Here is a 20988-nt window from a genome sequence, read left to right as displayed (position 1 = left end):
TGGTCATCTTTTCAGAGGTAATTGGAATAAGGAATTCTGTGACAGAATGCTTTGATTCTGACTCAATCAAGTCTTCAGGCAAATTTCCCCCTGCCAGCGGAATCACAGCTTGCCTGAAGTTGTAACCTTTGTTGGCGGAAGGGAACTGGCCTTGAAGTAGATCACCGAGCAGATGCTTTATGCCATATCGGAGTCTAGGGATACATAGACTACTGCAAATAAAACTCTTCTCCTGTCTGTTCCATCATTCCAATTCCCTGCAGTGTGAAATATGAACTTGCCAACAAATGGCCAGCATGCTGTGCTACACAGCAGGGGGAGAGAGCACCACAGCTGTGCCAGAGACCAGAAAACTCTTGACATTCATGACATGTTCATTACTTCTCCTTTACAGCAAGAGTCTGAGCTATGACATACTAGAAGAGCCCATCAGCAAGGAAGAAGATGGGGTTGGTTATGTGACTCAAACTAGTAAAAGAGATTTTCAATAAAAAATAAGATATTTTTCTCAAGATGATATATTTTTGGACAAGGGAAATTTCATTTTGTTTTTTAACAACAAATATTTTTAAAAGAAAGAGTAAAACATGCTCAGTCTAAAAAATCAGAAAAATATCAATTTGTTTAATATCTAAAAATTATATCAGTCATATTTTAGGCTGTTCAACTTGCTCTTTGATCAATAAATGAATGATTTCTTTTTTTCTGAAGCACAGATTACCTATGATAGATTAGAATGGAAAACAGGAATCAAATGACTTTTTCCCTAATAAGGGAAATGGAATGTTAATAGAACAGGTATATCATTTTGAAAGTGAATGTGGCAAAAGATTGACATAAGATTTCTTTTTTACCTTACTTTCTATTCTTTTAGTAAAAGGATGCCTGGTTTGATTTAAGTTTAATGAATTAAATTTTTAAATGAAGATTTAAAGTCCAGAGATGAAAATCAACTACATGAAATCTGAGGTCTTAAATAGCATGTAAACACACACGTGTCTTTTTAATCCTCTTTATGTCTGCAATCATACAAAATGGGTATACTTTATTCAGTTTCCTTCCATGATTTTTCAAAAGGTTATTTGTAAATACTTCAGTACAACTCTTCCAAATCTTAATTGTGAACTCTTTAAATAGAAGTCACTGGCATCTGCCAATGTCTCCTTGTAGTAGTATTTAGCAATACTTTCTCAATGTATCAACATTTTAAGAGTTAAATAAATAATGAACTTTAATGTGGAATAACAATCATATAGGAATAAGCATGATCTTTTTCTGTACTGTTTTTACAATGTCTTACATTTTTCTGGGTCAACATTATACAGGTAATTTGGGGTGACATTACATGGATGTTACATATGAAGGGATGATACATATGAAACATGGCATTTAGTCATATGGAAACTTACGAGAAATGAAATGAGTAGGAAATAATTTATTATTTTGAAATAACTAAAAGATGCTTGAAGTTTAAAAACTTCCAAAATAGTTTATTATCAGATCTAACATTTAAATATTACTAGCTTAGCATTTCTAAATGTTGGATTCAATAAACCTATCTTGGAAGTTGTTAAATTATGGTGGGGTGTTTTTTTTTTAATATCGAAAACTGACTCCTATATATTACTGGGAATTCTGCAGGCACTCAGATATCCAAAAATTATTTCTTTAAAAAGAAAAAGAGAAACAAAATGACTAGATACATACTTAATTGATGGATTACTGGAAAAAATACACACACACACACACACACACACACACCTGCTGGGATACAAAAACTTCAAAATCACAGCCATACCACACTCAAGGTGCTGAGCAGAATGCAACAATAAATGCTTATCCTTATCACTTTCTTGAATCTTTTCAAAGTCCCTTAAAAAAAAAATCTAAATAGCATAAAATTCCACAGAGATACTATCAGTATATGACTGTTTAATCATTAGTGATTAGTTTCAGAGGGAAATAAATAGATTTAGGTTCCTGCATGCAAAGGCATGCCGTGTGTGTGTGTGTGTGTGTGTGTGTGTGTGTGTGTATCAATTGTATGACAAAGAATAAAATCTCTCTAAGACTTTATTACTGTAATTGATGTATTCCTAGGTGTCTAAATATAATCCTTTAAAGTGGGAGAAGATGGAAAGGCAGGGTAACCAGGTTTTCAAATGCAGTCACACTTGATTTAAATTGAAAAAATGTATAAGGCTGGGGGCATACCTAGCACAGCCTTCCCTGCTGGGGACCTGCTTGTCGCTTCTGCAAAGAGAAGGCTGTGGTTTCATTAGATGCAAACAATTCTTATATCTGTACACATGCCTCAAGGTTGATCAGAACCTACAGGGAACTTTGCTTAACCAGCAGCTGTTGGCTGACAAGAAATCAAAGGTTATAGAGTAAGGCTGATAGAAATCTGTTATTCAAAACTCAGTCTTCAGGGTTAGTCCAAGGTCATGCAGCTACTTAGCTGCAGAGCTAAGACTACAACTCAGGTTGGCTAGCTCTGGGTCCAGTCATGTTTGACATGAGTCAAATATTTTGCTAGTTGCCCCATGGGCAAAAATGTGGAAACAAGGAAAGGGAAACAATGATTTCCATTATTTCATTTTCTTTCTTTTTCTTTAAAAAAAAAAAGATGAGCATATGCAAAATGTAAAATTAAAAGAAAAAATATAGGATGTTTTAATTTGGGGGAATGGTATAGTAAAATGTCAAAAAGTAGCAGAATAGAAAAAATATTTTACACCCTGGAAATGAGAAAGTCATGATGACAGCTCTGTAGATTTTTAAAATCTAGTGCCACTCATTAAATCTTTCTCTACATTTTTGTATCGTTTATCCTATATACATTTTTTCAATAATAAGTCATGTAGATTGTTACAACAACCCTCAGAAGACATATAGAATATTAAGTGGATGTTCATAATTCTCTTTATAAGGACCATATATTTAGTATTGAAACATTCTAGGAAAAAATGGTATAGGAGGAGTTAAAAAAGGGGAAGTAAAGGAACGTAGGGGTAAAGAAGAAAATTAGATACTGTACCTATGCTAATACATGTGAGTTTATATACATATCTTGTTTCTTTTATCTACAAAGCTAAGCTTGCCAAAAAAATTAAGAAAAATGAGTCTAGTGATTTCAGTTTCTACTGTCTTTGTAGATAAACCTGTTTTTGTTCTTAGATCCAATTACATTACCTTGTATCTTTACTGTACAATTTTACCAAGGTGTTGGTAACATCATGTTTTCTGTTACACTCTTAACTGAAGTGGAATTTATAGTAAAATATTATTCTTTCCTTGCTCTGGTTGGCAGTTGAGATGAAAGGAGAACATATCTCCCTGAAAGCAAATCAGTTGCCAATCTGCTTAATAATAAAACTTGATGACATATCTAGTAATTAACTAATAACTAATTTTCCTCAATGATTAATTGTTTAAAAAATTCTATCAGTTCCATATTACAAATGAAGACTTCAAAATGTTCTATTATGAAATTACCTCCATTCTCAATTGGGTGGCTTAACTTCTCAATTTAGCTCATTGCAATTGCATTTCTAAGTGTCTGCCACTAGTTCAAATTCTTAATAGGTTACAGTGAAGAAGCTCCACAAAGTGTTTCTGTCACATCTGATTTTGCAGTTATTAGAACAAAACTTTAATAAGTGACAGAAGGCTATTTTCAATTGGATCCAGACATTGACAAGAAAACTTCATCATCCACAAAGGCATCATTACCACCATATTCACCACAGAAGCCACTATTCTTCTTAATTTTCAAAATCCAACAATTCAATAAACTGCTTTCTAAATATTAATGTTTACAAATTAATAAACAGAGAATAATATGAATCAAATAGCAGCCCTTGACCTCTTTGATAAGAGCTGTACCTTCATCCAGTTTACATATTAAAAAGCATGAGTTTTGTGTAAGACTACATAACCTGTCAATTAGAGTCAAGATTAGAATTTAAATCTTATGATTCTAGGCTCTCTAATCACCAGTCAATGATGCCTTAAATAATGAATCTATTAATGGGTTCATTTCCAAGTTATATAGTTTAATAATGACTACAGGTTAAACCTAGATGTAAGTTATGGATGGTAATTTAAATGTCATTGCTGAACTTGAATAACGAAAATATTGCTTGTTAGGTACTTCTCTATTTCATTCAGATATTGGCTGACATCACTGATTTCTTCCAGAAACAAACCAAAAAGGACAAAAGGTCAATTTTGGTAATAACCTTTCTATTACACTTTATAGTTTTTACAAGGTGCTTTTGCAAATTTAACCCCTTTTGAGACTCACAAAGACTTCTGTGAAGTACCACACATTATTATTCCCATTTTACAGGTGAGGAAGCAGGTTGAAAGAGTTTATATATCTCATCGTCAGTCACACATCTAGTATCAGAGGTGGAATTAGAGCCCACATCTCTGACGTCTCCAAGTCATTTTTCTGTCTACTACATCATGGCACCTCTGTTTAAAAAGGTGGTGAAATATGCAAGGAACATTACAGGAACAATTCAGCATTCTTGCTATGGCCTCAAATACACATACACACACATACACATACACACACATACACACACACACACACATACACACACACATACACACACACATATCTCCTCACTAAACTGAATTTTTTGGCAACTTGCATTTTATATGCTTGTAACTTTTATGTGGCCCTTTGATCCATATCCTAACTTAACACTGTAGTCTATTTTGAAATTATCTCAACCAACAATAACAAGAGCAAGGGATATTTTAAAAATAATCTAACACATTTAGACAAAAAAGGTTACATGAAAAGGGTTGGCCTGGAATAGCTTAGTCAAGATCATGAAGATTAAAAGTATGTGCAATTTATGGATGATGCAAGTAAATGTCGGTATCCCATATAAGACAAATAGAAAGGCACATTTAGTGATTAAATATGATATGAATGGCAATAAAACTTAACATGTGCAGTTATAGAAATTGATGCAATACTAGTGCCCTTAACAAATAGCAATCAAACTCACTTTTCCATTCAATATTTAAAGGAATCCCATAGTGAATCTTTTTTATAAAGCTAGATATTCCTCTTGTAATGTGAATTCCAGTGATGTAAAAATCAAATTTTGTATATCAAGTTTTCTTAATATACAAAAATAAAGAAAAGCACAACATCTTAGAGACAGATGAAAACTTACCTCCTCTAAGACCAGACTCCTTCAATTCTTTCTTCTCTGCCTAGTATCTTCTATTTTTTCCTTCCTTCATTAGATCCCTATGTAGACAAACTTGCACATCCTTTGTTTGACCTTGTTGCCTTTTCTGACCGCTCTTCTAATTTTTTTCTTCCTTTCACTGGTAACTTTATATAATTAAGGAGTCTATGTCTGATTCTTACACCTCCTCTGAATTCACTTAAATCCTAAACCTTCTGTAATCTGATTTGGTTTCTGCAATCATCAGTCAACTATAACTGGTTTTTTGCAAGTTACTAATGATCCACTAATAATAACTCACATTTATATAGGTCTTTTTATATCACTTATGTTTTCTAAAAACAACACTCTGTTAAGTAATTATTCCATATGTCACTATCCCTATTTTGAAATGAAAACAAATTTAGAAAGGTTAGATGACTTGCTCAGGTTAACTCAAGAAGGAAATCTTGGAACAGAGGCATGAAACCTATTCTCTCCTGACTTTAAAGCTAGTGCACTTTCCACTGTATTGACTCCAAAGGGTTTGTCTGCTTTAATTTTCCTTCCTCGCTCTAGGAATTGAGGGTTCACACCTCTCACCTCTTCTCCTTTGACTTTTAAAATACAACTGGCTTTACATTTAGTGATCCTATCTTTCTGGCTTGTTGGCCCCTCTTCCTACTTCTGCTTCCCAAAGGCAGAAATCCCTAGGCAGCTCTCAACCTATCCTCTTGTATTTCTAAGTTCTCTGGCTTCAGAAAGCATAGACTCTCATGACTTCAAAGTTACCTCTATGGAAGCGATTTCTAAATCTCTTGACTTTTCTCCCGTTTTATTCTAGCATCTCAAAAAAACAACTGAGCATTTATATTTAGCTGTACTAATACTTCAGTATAATTTATTATCACCACTCAAGGTTATATAAAAAGTATCTTAAGCTTAGCATGTCTAAAATTAAACAATCATATCATCTTTTACTTCAAACTCTTGACATGTTCAGTGACCAAACAGGAAGATGATAAATGTTGGAGAAGATGTGGGAGAGTTGGAACACTAATTCACTGTTGGTGGAGCTGTGAGCTGATCCAACCATTCTGGAGAGCAATGTGGAACTATGCCGAAAGGGCTACAAAAATATGCATACCCTTTGATCCAGCAATATCACTTCTAAGGCTGTATCCCAAAGAGATCATCAAAATGGGAAAGGGTCCCACATGTACAAAAATATTTATAGCAGCTCTCTTTGTAGTGGCCAAGAACTGGAAATCAAGGGGATGCCCATTAATTGGGGAATAACTGAATAAGCTGTGATATATGAATGTAACAGAATACTATTGTGCTATAAGAAATGATGAACATGAAGACTTCAGAGAGTCCTGGAAGGACTTATATGAACTGATGCTGAGTGAAAAGAGTAGAAGAAGAAGAACTTTGTACACAGCAACAACCACAGTGTGTGAGGAATTCTTCTGGTAGACTTAGTCCTTCACAGATCAATGCAAGGACCTAAAAATTTCCCAATGGACTCGAGGTAAAATGCCTTCCACAGCCAGAGAAAGAACTATGAAATTCGAAAAGAACTGTGAAATTCGATCGCAGAATGAAGCAGACCATTTTCTCTTGTGTTATGCTTTGTTTTGTTTTATGGTTCCTCCCATTCATTTTAATTCTTCTATTCAACATGACTAAGGTGAAAATGTATTTAATAAGAATGTATGTGTAGAACCTATAAAAGATTGCACGTTGTCTACGGGAGGAAGGGAGGGGGAGGGAAGGGGGAAAGATGGGAGGGGGAGGGAAGGGGGAACGATAGAAGGGGGAATCTAAAATATATGAAAGTGATCATAGAAAACTGAAAACAAAATAATTTTTAAAAAAGAAACTCTTGACATGTTCATTTCTACTTATGCAGTCATCCTCCCTGTCACCTAACTTCAGTGACATCTCTAATTACTCCTTCTCTCGGACTGTTCAAATCGAATTAATCATCAGGTGCTCTCAATTGTTCCTGCATCTTTAAGACCCATCTCTTCCTTTGTATCTCAAATGCCACTACTTTAATTCAGCCTCTTATTACATCATTTGTGAACTTTTGCAATAATCTCATAATTGGTCTCCCTGTCTTTAATCTACCCACTCTCATCCATCCTAATGCATAATATTTTAATAACATTGATCTAATTATTTTATTCCCCCATGTAACTTCAGTGACTTCCTTCTGCTCGTCAAATCAAAGCTAAGCTCCTCATCTTGGCATTCAAGACTTTCTGAATCTGATTTTCTAGCCTTATCTCTCACTGCTTCCTTAAATGAATCTTTCCCTGAAGCAAGATTTTATCAGAGCATTCCAGAACAGGTAGTTCATACTCTAGGAGATGCAAACTGTCTTTCCCCTTCTCCGTATCTATCTCACCTCCTTCACTCAAAACAAAGTCAAGTACAAGTTATGTCATCATTTCTCTGATGGCATGGTCTTCTTCAGCAAGGAAGGACAAACACACATTTATCTCACCTATTGTTCAAGGAATCTTTAAAATTCTGAGCTAGAAGAAACCTTAGACACCAGAACAATCCTGTTTCACTTGTGTCTTTGGATTCCCAATCCTTCACATAATGCCTGACATGTACTAGGTACTTAATAGAAGGTTATTGAACAATTGTTTGATTTCACAGATGAGAAAAATGAAATAAATGATGTTAGCTATATGGCCCAGGTCAAGAAGAAAGGACAAGATTCCTGATCTCTCCACTTTCTAGGAACAAGTTTGTTTGTTTAACAGAAGGTTTAGCTTAAATTCCTACATTCTCCATGAAACTGAACTCCTATAATATTTGTTTGTCTGATCTGAGGTTTATCAAATACTTCCTTATATAGTTAGGTATTTTTTCATGAATAAGGGTTTGGCTTTCCCCCATTGAAGTTTTAGCTCCTTGAGGACCAAGTTAATGTATTGCACCTCTCTGAATTCTCCTTAGCACTCATAACACAACACAGGGCTTTAAAAGGCAAGGACTCAATAAATATATGTTTAATGATTAATGAAAATAAAGGATCTGTAATGAAAGAATTCCCCCCCACCTTTAGTTACTGGGTCTTATACTATCAGCTAAAGCAATGTTAAATGAACTAACAGTTAATCTTCAATGTAAATTAGTCAATTTATTAACAGCACAAATAGAAAACTATTTTAAGAGAAAGCTGCTATAAATTATCTGGGATATCCCTTACCACAGACCAACAAATCCTAAGAAGGGAAGCAATATTTTATTATTTGATTGAACTAATAATCTGGTACAATTTATAAACATTCCATATTATTTTAAATATCACAGGATCACATGTAAGAAGGATAAAAATGTACATGGCTCTGACACAGAAGCTAAAGCTTGCATCAAGACTGTAGAAAATTCAAATAAAGCCAACTAATGAGTATGAGGTTACAGTTGTTTTGTTTTTTTCTAGCAGACTAGTATTTTTTAAGGAAATGGGTTTTCTAGATACCTACTATGCAACCAGAGAATTTTTTGCTAATGCACCCATGTCACTTCTCTACTAAAACATTCATTCGTCCTTTTTAAAGATGCTGTGATAGCACTATTATATTAATATATAAATACATTATTGCACCAAATCCAAAATCCTTATTATTAATAACAACTTTATCTATTTGCCAAGATATACCATTCATAGCACACCATACTTCCCATTGTTTCTCCTGCTTCCACTTCTGGAAGCTCTTCCATTGGTCTAAAATATCCTTCCCATTCCTTCCTGCTAAATAAATTCCACTGGGGCTTCAAGACTCACCTATTCCATGACGTCTACCCAATGAACTGGTCCACATGTTGATTGTGATACCATTTGTATGGCACTTTAAGGTTTGCAAAGATACACACACATGTGCATTTATGTGTGTATATACATATATACATAAATACATACTCATACAAGTGACACAATGAATAAGAGTGCCAGCTTCAAGTCTGGCCCTAGATACTTACTAGCCATGCAACCCTGGGCAAGTCACTTAACCCTGTGTATCAATAAACACCCCAACATACACAGAGGGACCTGCTACCACAGGTCCTTTGATCTGTTTTTCTAAAAGGAAAGGCAACTTTTGAGAGGTTAATAAACACTTTAATCGAGCACAGGTATCAGAGAAAATCAAAATCAAAATTTCAGAGAAATTAAAAATTAACAGAAAGTGCTTCCATACTGCCTTTATCAGAAAGGAAAGCACCAACATCTGGGTCTAAGGGAGAGGAGGGTGTTGGATCTTTAGCTGCTTCCCAGAATATTTATATGCTTTTCAGAGCCAGAGGGGATGACCCAGTGACTCAATAGAAAAAAAAAAGTACTTGGGACCCTCCTACAAAACAACTCTCCTAATCAAGCTTCCCTTGATGGGCCTGGGTGGGGAAGATCTTCTTTAATCAAATTCAGATAGAGGCATTATACTTCTGTATTATACTAAAACAAAAGCAGCAAAAGATCCTACTTTGTTTGGCCTCACACCCTGCTTGCCTCAGTATCCTCATCTATAAAATGAGCTAGAGAAAGAAATGGCAAACCACTCCAGTATCTTTGCCAAGAAAATCCCAAATGAGGTCATTAAGAATTGGGCACGACTGAACAACAAAAGACACACACACAAACACCCACATTTGATACTTTGAGGTAGATACTTTGTGAAAGGAAGTATAGTATAACTACTGGACTCAGTCTGGAGAAATGGGTTCAAATCTTAGTTCCAACATCCACCAGCTGTGTGAACCCAGGCAAATTTCTTAACCTCTTGAGCTTTAATTTCCTTATCGATACATTTTTATGAAGCCTGCTAATCTTGTTATTCAATATCAGGTTTTTGCAGGCTCAATTAACAATGTGAGCTGAGATTGATGTCACATAATAAAATGTCTTCTTTTGGTTTTGTTTTATAATTTCTTGTTTTCTCATAATTTATAATTTCTCATAAAGTCATTAGTTTCCATTTGCTCCATTCTAATTTTGAAGGAATTATTGTCTTCAGTGAACTTTTGGACCTCTTTTTTTTTGGCCCATTCCGCCTTTTAAGGCATTCTTCTCCTTATTGGATTTTTGGGCCTTTTTTGCCATTTGGGTTAGTCTAATTTTAAAGCTATTATTTTCTGCAGCATTTTTGGAGGCTTCCTTTAGCAAACTGTTGACTTGTTTTTCATGATTTTCTTGCATCTCTCTCATTTCTCTTCCCAAGTCTTCCTCTACTTCTCTTGCTTGATTTTTAAAATCCTTTTTGAGTTCTTCCATAGCCTGAGACCAATTCATATTTTTCTTGGAGGCATTGGATGCAGGAGCTTTGGCTTTGTTGTTTTCCTCTGGTTGTATGTTTTGATCTTCCTTGTCATCAGTGATGTAAGAAAACACCTCTTCACTAAGAAAGTAAGAATCTATAGTATGTTTCTTTTTCCCTCATTTGCTAATTTTCCCAGCCAATTATTTGGCTTTTGAGCTCTTTGTTACGTGGAGGGCTCCAGAAGCAGACTCTGCTTCAGCAGTGGCTGTTGCCACCCTGGGGCTGGGGCCAGACCACTCTCCCTTCTCAGCCAGGTGAGAAACCCTTCCCACTGACCTTCGAAACTATCTTTAGCATTTGTGGGTTGAGAAGTCTGGAAACTACAACAGCTGCCATCAATTTAGTTCCCTAAGGCCTGCTCCAGTGCTGTCCCTGTCCACCCTAGCATAGCCTACACCCAAACTGCCCTTTGCTCCTATTCCAGTGAAATAGACCCCTTCTGTCTATCTTCCAGATTGTCTTGGGCTGAAAATTTGCTTCAGTCTGTCATTTTGTGGCTTCTGATGCTCTAGAATTTGTTTAGAGTCACTTTTTACAGATTTTTTGAGGGGCTTGGGGGGAGAGGTCTCTAGCAGGTACCTACTCCTACTCTGCCATCTCGGCTCTGCCCTTAAAATGTCTTTCCCTCTAATTTATCCACTCATCAATCTGTCATGCATATATGCTAAAATAATCTTTCTAATGCATATGCCTGATGTTGACTCCAACATCAGCAATTGTTTCACCTTGTCCAGCAAATAGAGTTGAAACTCCAGAACCTAGCCCTTGAATGACTACACAATCTGACAGCAATTTCTGCTTGGAGCTTTATCACATAGAACTTCCTTTCCTGTTCTTTATGTTCCAGTCAGACTAGACTACTCTTTTCAATTATTTGTATTCAAAAAGATGCTGCTAACTATGAATAAAATTTATTTCCTCACAAAAGCAAGCCTAGCAGGAATTATTCAGACCCACTCAGAAATCCTAAGTTGACAGAGTAGTGATATACACTTGAGAGTAGTAAAATCACATTTCCTTCAAAATATAGTAATTGTGCTTTATAATACAGATTTTTATACTGACTTGATGCACTCATCCCTGTTAACTATCATCTCATATCTTTCCTCTCTTTTTTGGCTTAACTCCTTAAGAAAGCTGTCAAAAATAGGTGCCTCTACTTCCTTTCCTTCACTCTCTTCTAGTTTCTGACTTCTTCATTTGACCAAAGCTGCTCTCTCCAAAGTTACTAATCATCTTTCAATTGCTCTATCTAATGGCCTTATTTTTGTAATTCATTCTCTCTGGCCACTCTGCAGCCTCTGACACTGTCAATCCCTCTTCTCTCTAGGTGTAGTGATATTAATCTGTCCTAGTTCTCCTACCTATCTGACCACTCCTCAGTCTCCTTTGTTGGATCTTTATCAAGGTCGTGCTCATTATCTGTGGGTGTCCCATAGGCCTTCGAGTCGGACCTTCTCCTTCTACACTATTTCATGTGGTGATCTCATCAGCTCTCATGTATCATTTCCAGTGTTCTCATTTATTTGTTTGAGTCACGTCCAAATCATGACTCCATTTAGGGTTTTCTTAGCAAAGATGATGGAGTGGTTTATCACTTCCTTCTCTAGCTAATTTTACAGATGACAAAGCTGAGGTAAACGGGTTTAAGTGACTTGCCCAAAGTCACACAGCTAGTGACTGAGGCCCAATTTGAACTCAGGAAGAAGAGTCTTACTGACTCCAGGCCAGCACTCCATCCAGTGTGCCACCTAGCTGTATATTATCTCTATACAGATTCTCAAATGTTTCTCCAGCCCTAACCTTTTTGCTTACCTCTAGTTGACTACTAGGTATTTAAAACTGGAGGTCCAAAAGTGAATTCATTACCTCCCTCCTTAAAACATTCCAAATTTTCCACTTAGTCTTGAGAGTACTACCATCCTCCCTCCCACTAAGCTCAAATCTAGATGTCATTCTAGACTTTTCACTCTCTCTTACCTCACCCCCTATAATCAAACTGTTGCTAAGGCCAGTCAATTTTACCTGTGTAACATCTCCCACATATGCCCCCTTATCTCCTGATACTGCAATCACACAAATGTAGGCCCTCATCACATCATGCCTAGATTAATCCAATAGCTTGCTGACTGGTCTGCCTGCCCCACTGTAGTCCATCCTCCACTCAACTATCAAAATGTCTTCCTTAAGCACCAGACTGACCATGTAACCCTCCTATCTAATAAATTCCAGAGGCTCCCTATTACCTTTAAGATTAAATATAACATCCTCTATTTGAATTCAAAATCCTTCATAACCTGCTTCCACACAATCTTTCCAGTCTCCTTACACCTTACAGCACCATATTCTTTGATGCAATGGCACTGATCTCCTCCTTGCTGGTCCTTGAACAAGGTACTCCATCAAATGATTCCAGGCATTTTCAATGGCTATCCTGCATGCACAGAATGCTCACACTCATCACTGTCTCCTAGAATCACTGGTATCCTTCAAGTCACAGCTAAAATTTTACCTTTTACAGGAAACCTTTCCAAATCCTCCTTAATTTTAATGCCTTTTCTCTGTTGGCTATTTCCCATTTATCCTATATATAATTTGTTTGTAAATAATTATTTGCATGTTGTGTCCCCCAGTAGATTTTGAGCTTCTTGAGGGCAAGGACAGTCTTTTATTTTTATTTGTATCTTCTGTGCTTAACAGAATGATTATGATAGGCACATAGGAGGTGCTTAATAAATTTTTACTGACTGAATATATAGCCAACTCATTCCAATTAATGATATTGTGCTATATGGAAAAGCTCAGGTAACATTGTTAATTGATTCTACACAAACACAGGACTGGGCAAAACAATGTTATCAGTGGCAATTACATAAAAAAAATAACTTGGGCTCAGATCTACAAGGTCATTTCCTGGTGGACACCAAGCTCAAGTAGTCATTCATCTTTAATAAACAGAGTAAGGCCGGGGTTGTTAGAGTATTTTGTTGAAGTTTTATTTTAATGTCTTAATGCATTTTCATGAAATTATGTTGGTTTGGTACATCACTCCATGAGGTATATCTGTACAAGATCTCTGTTTTCAATGGAGCTCATCATGTTTTGTAGAGCTTTGAATTTCAAAGCCAAATTTATATACAATATCATTAAAGCTCCACTTTCCAGCCAGACTTGTCAACATATTCCACGAAACATGTTGTGGAAAGGATATACATTAACAATATTCTAAGTATTTCACTTATCAAGCAGAAGTAAGAGCATGTGCACAGAAGCTATAACTAGTTCAAATAAATGTCATGAACCACGATAATGGATTATAATGCCTTATTTGCTGTATAGACATTAAAATAAACAAAAAAACCCTAAATTTTATAACCAGTTTAAGTTCCCTAAGCAAGACACACGACATTTCAAAATTTGAGATTTGTTTCCCAAAGGGGTAGAGATGTAGTGTATGTGTGTATGTATGTATGTATGTATACACATAGGTAGGTAGATATTTAGCAAGCCAAAAATACAGTAACACAAATTTCTACATAATGCTCACAAGTGAAAAGTCTCATACAGTATATTTATATTTCCTCATTAAAAAAAACCTCAGTATATAATATAAATCAGTTAAGCGATTATAGGACAACTTTTAAACCAAGAGTTACGTGGCCATTCTGCTAAACCAGAGAAAGATTAGATAAATGGGTGAACTTGAAGAAACAGTATTTCTTCTTATGAAAGACTGGAATACTGTTCTCCTGGTGTCATATATGAGGCTCAGAATTAACTCTAATTTTGTACTGCAGATAATATACAAAATTTTAGCTGCACAGACTAAGGTTTTTTTTTCTCATCAAGATATCTGGACATTAACTTTGTGTTTGTTTTGAGTATGCATGTGTAATTATTTTAGGATACATGACACTTGGACATCATCAACTGAAGTTGAGTTCCTTTAATAAGTTACTTTGGAAAACATTGAGAATATCGTGTTGACAACATGAAGTCAATAGAGTATAAACACTGTTATTCCAAGTGTCACTAGAATGTTATTTCCATTTCTTTTGACATCTGCTCTATGATACACAGAGCATACACGCAATATGGCAGCTCATTAAACTGTGTTCAGTTAATTCAGAAACCAAATTACCTCAACATTACATCGTTTATATGTTTGAGTTACTCTTCCATTGTGAAGTTACAAAATTTATCAAGTACATGATTTCTCTGAGTGAGGGGGTCACTCTTGACATTTGGGAAGAATTTCACAAAGACAAAATACCCAAATTTGTTTCCTTTAGGGCTTCCAGTTACAATAAGGAAAAAAGGAAGGAAAGGAAACTGAATTGCATGCTTTTTCCTGTAGGTTAATTACTATGTCAGTAATTCATAAATATCTGTTCAATATTATATATTCATTCCATCAGTATCTTGACAATTGAATTCTAGAAAGTAAGAAAAAAATCAAGATTCTTTTCTTTCAATTTATTTGAATAACACTGAAAAGTCAGTCAATGGGAATAAGTCTTTACTCTTCAGGTTCTTAGAAGTGATATGAATTTCTACCAAGTCCCAATTATTCAACAGCTTTTATGCTCCCTTTTGACAACGTTTTGAATGCTACCAATGTCACAATCTATTAGGCCATTATGTTTCTTCTAGCTTTCTTTTCTAAACAGGCTTGGCATTTAATTATTCTCATTCTTTTTAATAGAAGCAAGTCCTTTAATCTACTGACTCTCAAATGTAAGCATGAATTTACATTTTTTAATGTAAATTCACCTTGCTTGTCCAAGTAATATCACCACGAAATATAAAAATAACAAAAATTCTCCTAAATACCCCATGTTTTGAGCAACCTTTTTTCTGTCATTTTGATCTTACTCGGGCTTTTCTCTTGTGAATTCGTTGAACCAACCATCAAATACAACATTCCCCGTGATGGGATAGATCTAAACCCACTGCTGTCAAAGTAACTGTGGTGTGGGGCTTATGCTGATCAGATCTTGAACAAAGGTTAATGAGGCACCTGGTAATAAACAACTCTTTCCCTAAAAGAAAAGTACAATTATGTTAATAAGTACAGGGAAAAGTAGTCACCTCCCTGAATGCCTGGCCTCCCTATAATGCTCTTTATTTAACCTTTACTTAATAGTTCTCCAATTCAACTTATGTTTCCCTCCAGTATGCCTTGTGATGATAGAAATAGAATCAGTGCCATAAATTTGGTATATTCTTCTAGATTTGAATGAAGATCTTCGGAAATTAAGAAATGCAAAAAAAGTCCTATTTTCTACTATAAAAACCAGCATGGTTATTAGACAGTCATAGTGGCATGGAAATGGTTTCATTCTATGAATATCTCTCTTTGCAAAATAAAACAAAACTTTTTTAAAAATGCGTAAATGGAGTTAAGTAAGTCTCTAAGTCAGAAATTTCAACTATTGAGTCAAATTAATTTAATTCTTTCTCTTTTCAGAAATGTATAAATATTCTACTTCCAAGTTTTCAAGGGAGTACTCAGAGGTGGTGGGAACTCAGTACTATACTTCTACATTTTTTATTTCCCAAACAAATGATTTTTACAGGCTATATCCCTGAGAAGGTATGAGTATTTACCGAATGACTTCAGCACATTTTACCTTTTGCATGTGATTTCCATTTAAGATAGGGGAAAAAACAGGTATATTCCTAATGTTGATTTTAAAGGACCATTAAAAAGAGATTACATTTGTTCCACAAAGTAAATTGATGCAAATTGTATATAGTAGGAGGCATACTGGGCAATGTAGGTTCTTCGCCTGATATACTCATACAGAGAGACACATCCTTCTAGAGAGCAACTGCCACTCTCTAATGTGGAAACCATGTAGAATGTTTTTGGAGGGAAAAATATTCTGTAAGCTTTCTTTATAATAAAAAGTCAATCACTTTTATAAAGTTAGGAGTTAGTTGGGATTGAATGAGAGGAAATTCTATGAAAACAATCTTCCAGTCAGTCTTAAGCAAATCTGTATTTTAGAGGATCTATAGGATTTTTGATTTATCATAAAGTTATATATCATAAAGAAAGTTATATATCTTATAATATTGGTAAGCTAACTTTATTTTAAATGTTTCTAGGGCAATTCTGAGTACTGTTGTTATTGATATAGCATGTGCCAAAATAGCTGCTACACAGCCAGCAAACAAAATTTTGGTTGACTTCTTTCACATTATATGTGGTCGAGTTCTTAAAAATCATTTGGTTCCCTGAACATATAAATATAATTTTTCTTCCTTTAGACAGCTGATCTACATTGCTGAAATCTGAATAAGTGAATATCTAAAGTAGACAGTCTTACGGTAATACTAAATATAAATAAACACACCTTCTTCATTGGGATACTTTCTTGAGATGGGGGAATGGGGAATCCACATGCAAGTCAATTTCCTTAGCTTCTCACCCAAATATGCTATCACAAGGAACACTGAATGATACAATCTCTTTCAGAGGGGGTCTCAGATGGCATCATCATCATCATCATCCCTAACATTTATATAGTACTTACTATGTGCTAAGGGCTTTACAATTGTTATCTCACTTGAGCCTCACTACAGTCCTGGGAGCTAGGTGCTATTAGTATCCCCATTTTTGCAGATGAGAAAACTGAGGGAAAATAGTGATTAAGTGACTTACCAAGGGTCACACAACTATTAATGTCTAAGGCTGGATTTAAACTCATCTTCCTGATTCCAGGCCCAGCACTCTATCCACTGCTGCACTTTATATCCCCAGACAACACTTACCCTTCCATAATATTCCTAACAAATTGCTTCTTGCTCAAAGATCTCCAGGGAATCTCAGAAAATTCATTAGTTCCTGATGTTATCCATTTTACTCTAGCTCTAATGCTATAGGACTATTAAGTTTTTCCTTATACTGAACTCTCTATAATTGTGACTTAGTGCTTCTACTTATGCTTCCAGGGCAAAGGAAAACAAGTCTAACCCTGGACAAGGCACCTTATTCTCCGTACAACTAACTGAGCAGAAGACAGCAGAGTAGGTTGGAAAATTCCAGGTTTTCCAAATTTCTTCCACAAAAAAGACAAAACATCACCTCAAAGTGGATGTAGAGAGACAGGAATAAATAAAATTTGGAGTAAAACAGTTGTCCTTCTAAGACAACATGAGAGGACCCCAGGAAAGACCTTACTTCCTGGGGTACAGGTTCTATCTCAGTAAAGTGCAAACATGCCCAGACAGACTTCACTGAATCAATAAACAATAAGTCCTGGGGGCAGCTGAGTCTGGAAGCAGCCTCCAACTTTCACCTCACCGACAGCATGTCGGGGGAGGGGGGTAGAGGGGGAACAACTGAATAGGGGAAGATTGAAGGACTCTTTCCTATCTTGGGATTCCAGGCCCAGCTGTGCTGACCAGATACAGTCCTGGGCTATGGCTGTGGGAAGGAGCTAGCACAGCCCTGATTAGTGTGGTACCAGAGGGGTGGAAACCCTGATGGCTATGGGAACTTGCAGCAGAGTGGAATCCTTGGTTTCAGTTCCAGGGCAGAGGAGAGAGCTGAAGTGTATAGTCACTGGGAGGCCACAGGTAGCAAGAGAATTTTGGGAACTGCATGGCTGAGGGTCCTAGCTGTGGCTTGGGATTGGAGAGGAGTACCCAAGGTTGAGCACCCAGACAGAACTCAGAAAATAACAGTAAGAAGGACCAGAAGTCTGGGGCACCATTCCCCATACCCTAGGACTAGGGCATTATTACAATAATAAGCTGCTAAAAACAAAATAAAACATTATAAAAGTAGGTAAGCAAAAGAGAAAGAATCTGAACATAGACAGTTATTGTGAGGATAGAGGAGATCTGGGTTCATGCTCAGAGAAAGATAGTAAAATTTAAAAAGCCATTCCTATTTTAAAGAGAAATGTCAAATGGTCACAAAACCAAAAAGAGTTATTGGAAGAACTTAGGAAGGACTACAAAAATCCTAAGAGAGATTCAGGAAAAAATAGGAAAAATAAGAGCAACCCAATAAAATTTATGAGAAGAGTGTCAAGCAATTGGGAAAAGAGATCCAAAAACTTAAGGGAGAAAATAACTCTTTGAAAATTAAAATTGGGGGAGGGGTGGAGCCAAGATGGTGGAGTAGAAAGAAGCACATACACTAGCTCTTCCCCCACAGCCCATAAAACACGTGTGAGAAAAGACTCTCAACAAGTGTGAGAAAAGACTCTCAACAAATTCTAGAGCAGCAGAAGCCACAGAACAATGGAATGGAGGAGATTTCCAGCTCAGGGTGACCTGAAAGGCCAAAGGTAAAAGTCTGTCACACTGGACGTGGAGTTGAAGCTCAGCTCAGCCTTGGCCACACAGCATAGCACCAGGAGGAAGACCAACAAGGCCTTGGGGGCAGAATCTCCAGCTGCAGTAGTAGTGATTTACAGATCTCTCAACCCACAGGCACCAAAGGTCAGTGAGTCAGTTTTTTCAGCTGGCCAAGCAGGGAGCACAGTCTTCCCATAGCTCCCTTCTCAGGTGGAGGTGGCAGAGGCCACATCAGGGTGGTAGAAGCTCCCACAACAGCCTGCATCCATTGTTGGATTGTAAAACCCTTGGGGGAACTGAGCAGCTGATCCTTACCTCAGCCCTGTGTGGCAGCATTGTTCCCGCCTAATGCTCCTGGGGGAACTGAGCAGTTGATCTTTATCTCACACTGAATGATTGCCCTGTTCCCAAAGAAAAGCCTATGGGGGAATTGAGCAGCTTATCTGAATCTCAGCCCCCATTGCTGGCTTGGTGGAACTGGAGGTCAGGTGGTTATGGAGAGGGAACTCTACTAGTCACAGATTCTGAGCACAAAAGTTTCTGGTTGCTCCCAGACCAGTGTACCTGTTTGATTGTTCCACCTTGGAGGAACTGAAATCTTGCAGATCCCCAGAGTATACACTACTCTTGACAAAGGACCCAAAAGTCAAGTAACTAGTTGAAAAAATGCCCAAAAAAGGGAAAAAAATAAGACTACAGAAGGTTACTCTCTTGGTGAACAGATATCTTCTCTCATCCTTTTGGATGAGGAAGAACAATGCTTACCATCAAGGAAAGACATAAAAGTCAAGGCTTCTCTATATCAAATATCCAAAATAAATATTCAATGGTCTCAGGCCATGGAAGAGCTCAAAAGGGATTTTGAAAATCAAGTAAGAGAGGTGAAGGAAAAATTGGGAAGAGAAATGAGAGAGATGCAAGAAAATCATGAAAAGCAAGTCAACAACTTGCTAAAGGAGACCCAAAAAATGCTGAAGAAAATAACACCTTTAAAAATAGGCTAACTCAATTGGCAAAAGAGGTTCAAAAAGCCAATGAGGAGAAGAATGCTTTCAAAAGCAGAATTAGCCAAAAGGAAAAGGAAGTTCAAAAGCTCACTTAAGAAAATAGTTCTTTAAAAATTAGAATGGAACAGATGGAGGCTAATGACTTTAGGAGAAACCAAGAAATCACAAAACAAAACCAAAAGAATGAAAAAATGGAAGAAAATGTGAAATATCTCATTGGAAAAACAACTGACCTGGAAAACAGATCCAAGAGAGACAATTTAAAAATTATGGGACTACCTGAAAGCCATGACCAAAAAAAGAGCCTAGACACCATCTTTCGTGAAATTATCAAGGAAAACTACCTTGATATTCTGGAACCAGAAGGCAAAGTAGATATTGAAAGAATCCACCAATCAACTCCTGAAAGAGATCCAAAAAGAGAAACTCCTAGGAACATTGTAACCAAATTCCAAAGTTACCAGGTCAAGGAGAAAATATTGCAAGCAGTTAGAAAGAAACAATTTGAGTACTGTGGAAATACAATCAGGATAACATGAGATCTAGCAACTTCTACATTAAGGGAATAAAGGGTGTGGAATATGATATTCCAGAAGTCAAAGGAACTAGGACTAAAACTAAGAATCACCTACCTAGCAAAACTGAGTAAAATACTTCAGGGGGAAAAAATGGTTTTTCAATGAAATAAAGAACTTTCAAGCATTCTTGATGAAAAGACCAGAGCTGAAAAGAAAATTTGACTTTCAAACACAAGAATCAAGAGAAGCATAAAAAAGTCAGTCTGGACTCCCGAATAAGAGAAGTTATCAACAGGAACATGCTAGAGTCATCACAACATACATTTGATGAAGCACAACTTCAAATTTATACCTTAATGCACAGAGACTCCTCCCTGATTTATGAACTCTGTTCTTTATAAGGACTTACTTCGGTCTGTATCTGAAAAATCTACTGAAGCATAGAATTTTCAAATGTATTTATTATTAACATTAACAACACCAACAACAATAAACTTGTGGGCTACATCTAAGAACAAGAAATTTAGAGATAATGGTATCTTCATCTGATTTAATACTCAGGCATATTTTAACAATGAACATCATTTTCTTTTACAGAGGGCTTAAAAAA

General features: G+C 36.3%; 1 protein-coding gene and 1 long non-coding RNA gene across 3 annotated transcripts in view; one reads left to right on the top strand and one right to left on the bottom strand.

Moving 5' to 3' along the window:
* The window catches only part of LOC140496902 (uncharacterized), a 79426-nt gene extending 61829 nt beyond the window's left edge, over positions 1–17597 (top strand). Inside the window, exon 8 of the long non-coding RNA XR_011964442.1 lies at positions 17498–17597. This is a non-coding gene — a long non-coding RNA (uncharacterized lncRNA). The remainder of the gene's footprint in view (positions 1–17497) is intronic.
* The window catches only part of EFNA5 (ephrin A5), a 329974-nt gene that overhangs the window by 31663 nt on the left and 277323 nt on the right, over positions 1–20988 (bottom strand). The gene's annotated exons all lie outside the window — the stretch shown is intronic.

Source organism: Notamacropus eugenii, chromosome 3 (genome assembly GCF_028372415.1).
Source record: "Notamacropus eugenii isolate mMacEug1 chromosome 3, mMacEug1.pri_v2, whole genome shotgun sequence".
Lineage (NCBI taxonomy): Eukaryota > Metazoa > Chordata > Mammalia > Diprotodontia > Macropodidae > Notamacropus > Notamacropus eugenii.
This window is presented reverse-complemented; position numbering and strand designations above follow the sequence as displayed.